At 46.6% G+C, this 8,079-nt stretch overlaps 1 protein-coding gene across 1 annotated transcript in view; it reads left to right on the top strand.

The window, feature by feature from the left end:
* Positions 1 to 8,079, top strand: part of KIRREL3 (kin of IRRE like 3 (Drosophila)) — an 881,737-nt gene that overhangs the window by 647,764 nt on the left and 225,894 nt on the right. The gene's annotated exons all lie outside the window — the stretch shown is intronic.

Below are 8,079 nucleotides of genomic sequence, written 5' to 3'. Positions count from 1 at the left end.
GGACTGATTGTGAGGGTTGGAAATGTAAAAGTAGACATTTTGTAGCAAGGAGGGGAGTGATTAACTTTGCAGTCTAGGAGCGGAGGTCCCTGGGAACATCAAGGGAGAATAGAGGACAGCGGGACCCTACCCATAGAAGCAGTGACGTCAGAGATGGAGGCAGAGACAATGACGTGGAGAGATGGAGCAGCTAAGGACTTTAGACCCAGAGAGGGAGAGGGGCTGTGTGCTGACGACTGGATGGCAGGCTTGTAGTGTATACCCTTTGGTTGGTTGATGATGCATGGAGGGGATTGTAACCATGGCAATGAAACGATATATGATAGGATAAATGTAAAACTAATGTTCTCCCATGTAAACTATCACATAATTCACAATAAAACATTAATATATATATAGATCACAGCCTTGAAAACCTTCTGGAGTGCCCTGCACATAGTTGCAACCACCAGCACCAATATTCTTCCAGGTGGCAGTGCCTATATGAACAAAGAAGCCACAACACTGCCTGTCCAGTTGGTAGAGGACAGGCAGTGGTAGAGGATCAGCAAGACAACTTAGTACCTGATGGCAAACATCTAGCTAGAGTTAGATTCTGTACTTACCTATTTACTCTATAATGATTTCGACCAGGAAAATAGCAGCTGCAAAGAAATGTAATTTTTATTGATTTTGGCACTGTTCCTCATGAACAAGGACACATGAAGAATGGCCCACTCAAATTTAAGATCCTCAGGTACCTTTTCCAGTCCAAATGTCTGGCTGTTTTCCCCATTGTGCATACTGTCATCTGAGCTCATGCCTCACATCCCACCATGGAAGCCAAGCCACGTCGGGGGAGGGCTCCTGCAACTGAAAATAATGTGCTCCAGTAGCGAGTTTGTTTTTAAAGAGAGGAAGTGAAGAGTAATGTTTCTGTTCTCAGCTGCTGAGGGAATTAGTAAAGCAGACGGCTATTACTAAGGTTGGAATGATGCCAGAGCTTATGATGTCATATTTATTTGCCAAGAAAAACTCCTCCCTCCCATTGCTTAAGTAGTGAAGGGGAGCTGAAAGGCCAGCCCCAACCACATTCCGGGTGGTAGGTTTAAGCCATATAGATGGGGTTTCATAATCACAACAGTAGTTTTCATGTATACAGTACCTTTTAGCTAGATGGAGCCCCAGAGTTTACAAAACATTATAGACAGATGACCAGATGGGAGCAGGTGTTGGCATGGGTCTTGGACCTTCATTTCTTAGAGAAGCAGCCACCCTTTTGCTCTTTTGCCATTTGGCATGAAGGTGGAAAATCCAAAGGTGTTCCAAACCAATCCTCTTCTTCCCAGAACTGTTCAGGAAACAAGATGAAAGCTCATGCTTTTGATGAAATTCCACAAACTGGGTAAAAGTTAATTCCTTTACAATGCACCCCAGAAGCATATAAAAATGACCTTTAGGTGTTGTGATGTTATTGAGTTAAATATCTATGACCAGGAGTCTGTCCTATTGGTTGTGATATGCAAGTGGTAGTGATACCAGACCCGCCATTTTAATGATGTCACCATGAGGAATCTTCATTGCTAGTACCAGCATCTGCTATTTGGAGTGCCCTGGTGCTGGAGAAAGGGAGGAAAGTCCACATGGGATATCTGGCAAGGCCAGCTTGCTTCACTCTGCCTACCTGTATGGCAAGACTAGCAAGCCCAGCAGACAGGCTGAACTTGAATCTTCAGACCATGGGGCTACATTCCTGGAAGCGAAGGAACTACAGCAGGGGAGAGGGAGGGACTGGTCAGGGAGGTGAATGCTGATAGCCTGCAGGAGGGAAGCAGATTGACAGGAGTTGGTCAGGGTCGAGATCTGGGCAACAAAGAGACGGGCACCCCAACATCTTATTTCTGGGTACCAGCAAGGAACATTCTCTACACAGCAGGTTGCCCACACTTCTAGGGTCTACATTATCTCCTTCTGTTGCTTGAGCACACAGCCGCACACCTACAAGCATGCACCAGGCCTCCTGACTGCTGCCACTTTGTGGTAGATACATCATCTCATTTTCCTGGAGGTCCTGAGGGGCAGCCACCAGACTGCACATGCTGATGTCAGCTACATTAAACTAACACATTCCCATCATTGAAAAACCCTATTTATACATAATAAACATGGGGATAGATACCACAGAGGAAAAATATCATATTGATTAAAGCAATGGCCTGTAATGCCTTCTGAAAGCTGCCATTGTCCCCAGCGGCTTCCTCGGCAGGTCTTGTGCTCCAGCAGCCTCCCCACCTGAACACTACGGGCCTGCCATCAGCTGCCACTCTCTAAATTAAGGAAGCACGTGTTTCAGTCATGTACGGGCACCACAGCAGGAGGCTCCATCTCTGAGCCTTCGTTGAATGCCCGGCACAGTGCGACAGGCTTCACATGCTCCATCTCACTACTTGAGGCACAGCTACTTGAGGTGGGAAGGGGAAGGGGGCTGTTGTTTTCCATTTTCAGAGGAGGAAGCAGGGCCCCCAAGAAGTTCATTATCTTGCCCAGGGTCACAGGATTAATAAGTACAAGAGCTGACCACCTGGTTAGACCATGGTCTATAGACTATCCGTCTGATGTCTATAATGGAAATAAACAGAAGAGTGAGAGGGAACTCACCATGTGCTGAGCAGTGCCCTCCACACGGGGGCTCTGGTCAGGATTGCCATCACTCATCAAGTGAGGGTGGGGGGTATCTGTGAGCAGCTCAACCTTGGCCATGACCCCAGCTATCCTGAGCTAGGAAGAAGGCATACAGCTTGACAAATTAGGAGGCTTCCGGTTCTCAGAAGTGGAAAAGCTCATTTTAGAGAGAGAGAGCTCAGTGACCTTGAGCTGCCAGCTCAGAAGGAGCCACGGTCTGCTGAGGACAGCAGGAAGGTCTTTGACCACAGATAAGTTTGTCAGACAAATGACACTCAGAAAGGACCCAGGAGGTGCAGGACAGGGGAGCCAGTTAAGCACATCAAGGTAATTTTATGAGATAGCATGGGGTGGGGAGAGCCAGAAAGGTCTGACTGCCCAGACAGATATGAGTAGTGCTTCTGTTCTGTCATTACTTATTATGTGGCTCTGTCAAGTCACTCTGCTATCTGAGCTTCACACCTAAAATATCTAAGGATAAACCTACTTTTTCTGTCAACATTGGGAGAACTGAATAGGATAATGTGTGTTGCTGCACAGAGCCCCATCCTGTTGGACAGCCAGCACTCAGTCAGTGGTGAGTCAGAATTTGAGTGCAGTAACCCATGAATCATTAGAGATATCCTCAGATCTGAGGGGCCTTTGCATTAGCCTCTTGCCCCTGTCCACCTAGCCTGGGGCTGATGGGTCACTTGCTCCTCAGCCGTCCTTACTGAGCAGTCTGTATTTGGAAGGCAAATGGGCAGGTTTTGCATCTGCCAGCATCCTGGCTTCACTAGGCTCTGCTTTCTTCTGCTAGAACAGAGGATTTCCTCTAAACCCTGCAGTTGCATCTGGATAATTGCTTCAGGCAGCATCAGGAGAAGGCGGTTGGATACCAACTCTTGCAGGCAAACACCAAAGGCAGAAACACAAGTCAGGGTTTAGTGGGGCCAGTCAAGGTAGCTACTTAGGGTGCTGACAAAACATAGGCAACCCAGCAAGCAGCTCAGTCTCAGACAGACCTTGGGCTAAACTGAATGGGAGCCAACCAAGCAGGGGATTCCCAATTTAGAGATGAGAAGCCTGAAGCCCCGAAAGGGTAAATCATTTGCTTAAGATCACTCACAGTTATGGGTTAATTTGGAACCCCCAAGAAGAAATGTTCAAGTTATAACCCCCAGCAACTGTGAAAAATGTGAACTTATTTTGAAATAGCATCTTTGTGGATATATAAGTTTGTATGTAGTTATGTCAGCATGAGATCAAACTAGAGGAAAGTGGACCCTAATCAAATACGACTTGTTGCTAGGTACCATCAAGCCTGCACCAACTCATGACAGCTTTATACAAGGGGACTTTTTAAAGTCCATTGAAATTTTCCATTATCTTTTCATTCCATTTTCCCACAAACTTTTTGAAGCCCCTTGGCATATTAAAGAATGAGGCCTTGCCTGGTCCTGTACCACCCTCACAGCTTCACGATGCGCGAGTCCATTATTGCACCCAGCTCATTGAGGATCGCCCTCTTTTTGGTTAAAGCAGGATGTCCTTCTCCAGTGATCATTCCCTTCTGATGACCTATCCAACATAAAGGAACTAATGTCTCCCCATCATGACTTTTAAGGAGCTTTCTGGCTGAACTCCCAATAAGACAGATGTGTTTTTAGGAAGAGGAGAATGCCCTCTGAAAACACAGAGGCAAAGGGAAGATGGCCATGTGGAGACTGAGACAGAGATGGAGTTACACTACCACAAGCCAAGTAACATAAGGGGCTACCAGAAGCTGGAAGAGGCCAGGAAAGCTCTTCCCGTTGAGCCTTCGGAGATAGAATGACCCTGTTAACACCCAGAATTCAGACATATAGCCTCCAGAACTACAAGAGAATTAATTTCTGTTGTTTTAAGTCATCCAGTTTCTGGTGCTTTGTTATAGCAGCCATATGAGACTAATACCCCAAGGGCTGTTATTAGATGCTGTCAAGTCAGCTTTGACTCATAGCAACCCAGCATGACAAAACTACCCCTGAGGGTTTTCTTGGCTGTAATCTTGACAGAAACAGATCGGTTCAGTCTTCCTCCCATGGAGCTGCTAGGCAGGTTTGGATCACCCACTTTTCTATCAGCAGCCACGTGCTTAGCCTTACCCCCAGGAAAGTCAGAGAAATCACACAGGCAGAGTCAGGGCTAAAACTTTAGCTATGTGACCTTGGACAATTTACTTAATTTCCCTAAGAGTTCGTTTTCCTCATTAATGAAAGAATTAATACCATAGTACAGTAGGATAAGCCCTGGACCACAAAGTCATTTTGAACTGAAAAGTCAATGGTTCAATCCACCAGCCACTTCTTGGAACACTACACAGGGTTACTATGAGTCGGAACCAACTCAACGGCAACTTAACAACAACAATGGGTACAACTAGGAATAAGTGAGGTCAGCTCTGGTCTGTGTTAGGTGCTTCCCAGACCACTCCCACCTTGCCTCATCAGGGCATCAGAGGCTCTCATGGTGAGGACTTCCCTTCTGATGCGGAGACCAAATTCTGGTTCAAAAGGAGACTCCTGACATAGGGCATGGCCAGAAAGGAGCTGAGGTTTCCTTCAGGTCAGAACGGTCCCTGCTGGTTCTGTCTTTCTGGACTCAGAGGAAAGGTGGGGCAGTGCAGGTCAAGCCACCTGTGGCCCTGCCTGTTCAGGGTGCCCAGAGACCCTGTTGCCAGCCCCTTCCACAAGAGACTCATCAGAGGGCAGCAAATGGAAAAGCAAAGCAAGACAGGGGGCTTGGCCTGGAAAGCAACAAATTCTCCATGCAGAACGTTGCAAAGGTCAGAAAAACAAGGAGAATAAATCTAGGTCCCACCTTCAGCATTTAAAGTCCTCCGCAAAATGCCTCATGAAGTGTGAGTCTAGGAAGAAGTGTGGTCAGAATGCACCTTAGAAGACAGGATGGACAGACATTGTCTCTTATACTTCAGACATGTTATCAGGAGGGACCAGTCCCTGGAGAAGGACATCATGTTTGGTAAAGTAGTGGGTCCACAGTAAAGAGGAAGACCCCCAGTGAGATGGCACAGTGGCAGCAGCAATGGGTTCAAACGTAACAATTGTGAGGATGGTGCAGTGTTTTGTTCTGTGTGTGTGGGTCACTATGAGTCAGAAACAACTTGACGGCACCTAACAACAATATGCCTCAACATACCTTTTTAGACTTCCTTCCATAGAGTCTGTCTTCCAGCCACATTCAGTGCCCACCTAGTCTATTCCTATGCCTAATTGTTCACACCATTCCTTCTGCTTAGAATGCCCTTCTCCCTGTCTCTAGATTGCCAGTTCCCAATCTCCCCCTACAAGATGAGCTCTAGTCCCATCCCTGTCCATAAAGACCTCATTGGTCAGACCAGCCATGGTGAACGTTGAGTGCCCTTTGTGTGAGCATTCTATCTTCTGAAGGGCTAAAACGGAATCTGGTGCATCTTCATACTTTGAGCTTTTGTCCAATATCCAACCCATTTAGCAAATACGTATGAGACTCTTGCTATGGTCTTCCTGCTTTGCATGCGGGAGACCCAGGTTGAGTTCCCAGCTATCAGTGGAGGCTTGGGTGTTGCTATGATGCTGAGCAGGTTTAAGCAGAACTTCCAGACTAAGATGGCGTAGGAAGAAAGGCCTAGTGATCTACTTCTGAAAATCAGCCAGTGGAAACCCTCTGCATCACGACAGTTCACTCTGCAACCAATCAAGGAATGGTGCAGGTTCCGCAACATTCAGTTCAGTTGTACATGTGGTCACCATGAGTTAGGGGTTAACACAACTACAGCTAACAACAAAAAAAAAAAAAAAAAAAAAAAAAAACAACAGCCCAGTCACTGTGACAAGTGCCAAGTGTAAAAACAGTATTTTGTCTCTGCTTTTCAAGACTTTACATTCCAGGAGGACAGACAGACCATGTATGGCTAAATCTAACACAGTGGTGGAGAGGGACAGAGGGAGTCACGGGAACAGAGACAGTATTTGGTGACAATCATACCCTGTGAGGTTCCAGGTGCACATCCTGATGTGGAGAAAGTCTCAAATTCCACCCTATTCTGTGAATGTTCCCTCTCTAGGATCATTGTCACACCAGCTTCCTCTATACAGTCTTGCTCCCTTCCCCTCCCCCATATTTCTGGTTCCCCTCTTCCTCTAGTGACTGCTTGATTCTGTGCCCCATCTTGTTCATGAGAGAAGTTATTGGTTAAATTAAAGAGCAGCTACTGGGAACAAAGAGCTCTGCTAAGGAAAAGCCCTATAGAAATCTAATAAGTAAATCAGAGGGATAAACGCTCAAACAATAAGAAGGAGGATTTAGAAAGATGAGGAGCTGCAGCCCCAGGTACCTGTGAAAATCATAATTGACAGAACAGCTCAGCGCTCCCACCCTAGGTGGGATTGAAGAAATTGGATTGCACACTTATCTGTCTGGGGTAACTAACACCCTCCGAAGAAATCAGTCGTAAGGACTCTTGCTGGAAATGGCTGAAGACTGCATGACTGTTGTCTGTTTTCGTCTCTACCTGTTCCTCCAGGACCCTTGAAGGGTGGTAGGAAAGGAGACGCTATCATTCAGAGATATTGGCATGCTCTGGTAAAAAGACTTTCCCTGGCTACTGCTTCAAGGGGTGGCATGTGTTGACTTTTAGGTTTGGACTCAGATTCAGTTCTAGCACTCTGCTTCTGGTCTGTGGTGCCTTCTTCTGCAAAACTGAGACAAATCACTGTCTCTACCTTTGGTGAGGATCAAATGAAAGAATGCATCTAAACTGTCTCAGGTGACAGAAACTTGCTCATGGAAGAGTCTCAGTATGTGGCAATTCCCTTCCATCTCAGCGTTGGTAAGCCCAGACCTGTTGCCATTTAAGAGGCTAGAACTTTTACATCTCCAAGAAGCAGACCTTTTACTGAGTCCCAGGAAGCCACTGCTCATGAACAGTTTGCTACATGCCATTACAATGAGTCAGATTCTGAGCTCACATTGAGTCCTTCCCCCAGGCCCTGTGCAAACAACACACACACACACATCTCCCGTGCCATTGGACTACACATTAGTGACACATACTCACCACCTACCACGTATACACCCATACCCCATGTTCTCACCTAGTCCACACATAGGAGCACATATGCACTCCCACTTGTATGCAAGTGCAGGCACACCAGAGTCTTGTCCATGGAGAAGGCAACACCCAGATCCAGGATTGTCATGAGGTCCTCCAGCAGACTCCACTTTGCCTTCCTCCTTCTTCCCAAAATGCTGATAAAGGATCAGGAAGGAAGAAGGGCCTTCAACATGCAGCAAAGCCAGGGTCATTTCCCAGCCAACCAATATCCCAGCCCCAAATTTCCCAAAGAACCTAAAACTCAGCTGCTCTCCCTACAGACAAGAATCAAGTCTATAACA

The sequence above is a fragment of the Chrysochloris asiatica genome, unplaced genomic scaffold, assembly GCF_000296735.1.
Source record: "Chrysochloris asiatica unplaced genomic scaffold, ChrAsi1.0 scaffold00287, whole genome shotgun sequence".
In the NCBI taxonomy this organism is placed as follows: Eukaryota; Metazoa; Chordata; class Mammalia; order Afrosoricida; family Chrysochloridae; genus Chrysochloris; species Chrysochloris asiatica.
Note: the sequence above shows the minus strand (reverse complement) of the source record. Positions and strands in the feature narration are given on the sequence as shown.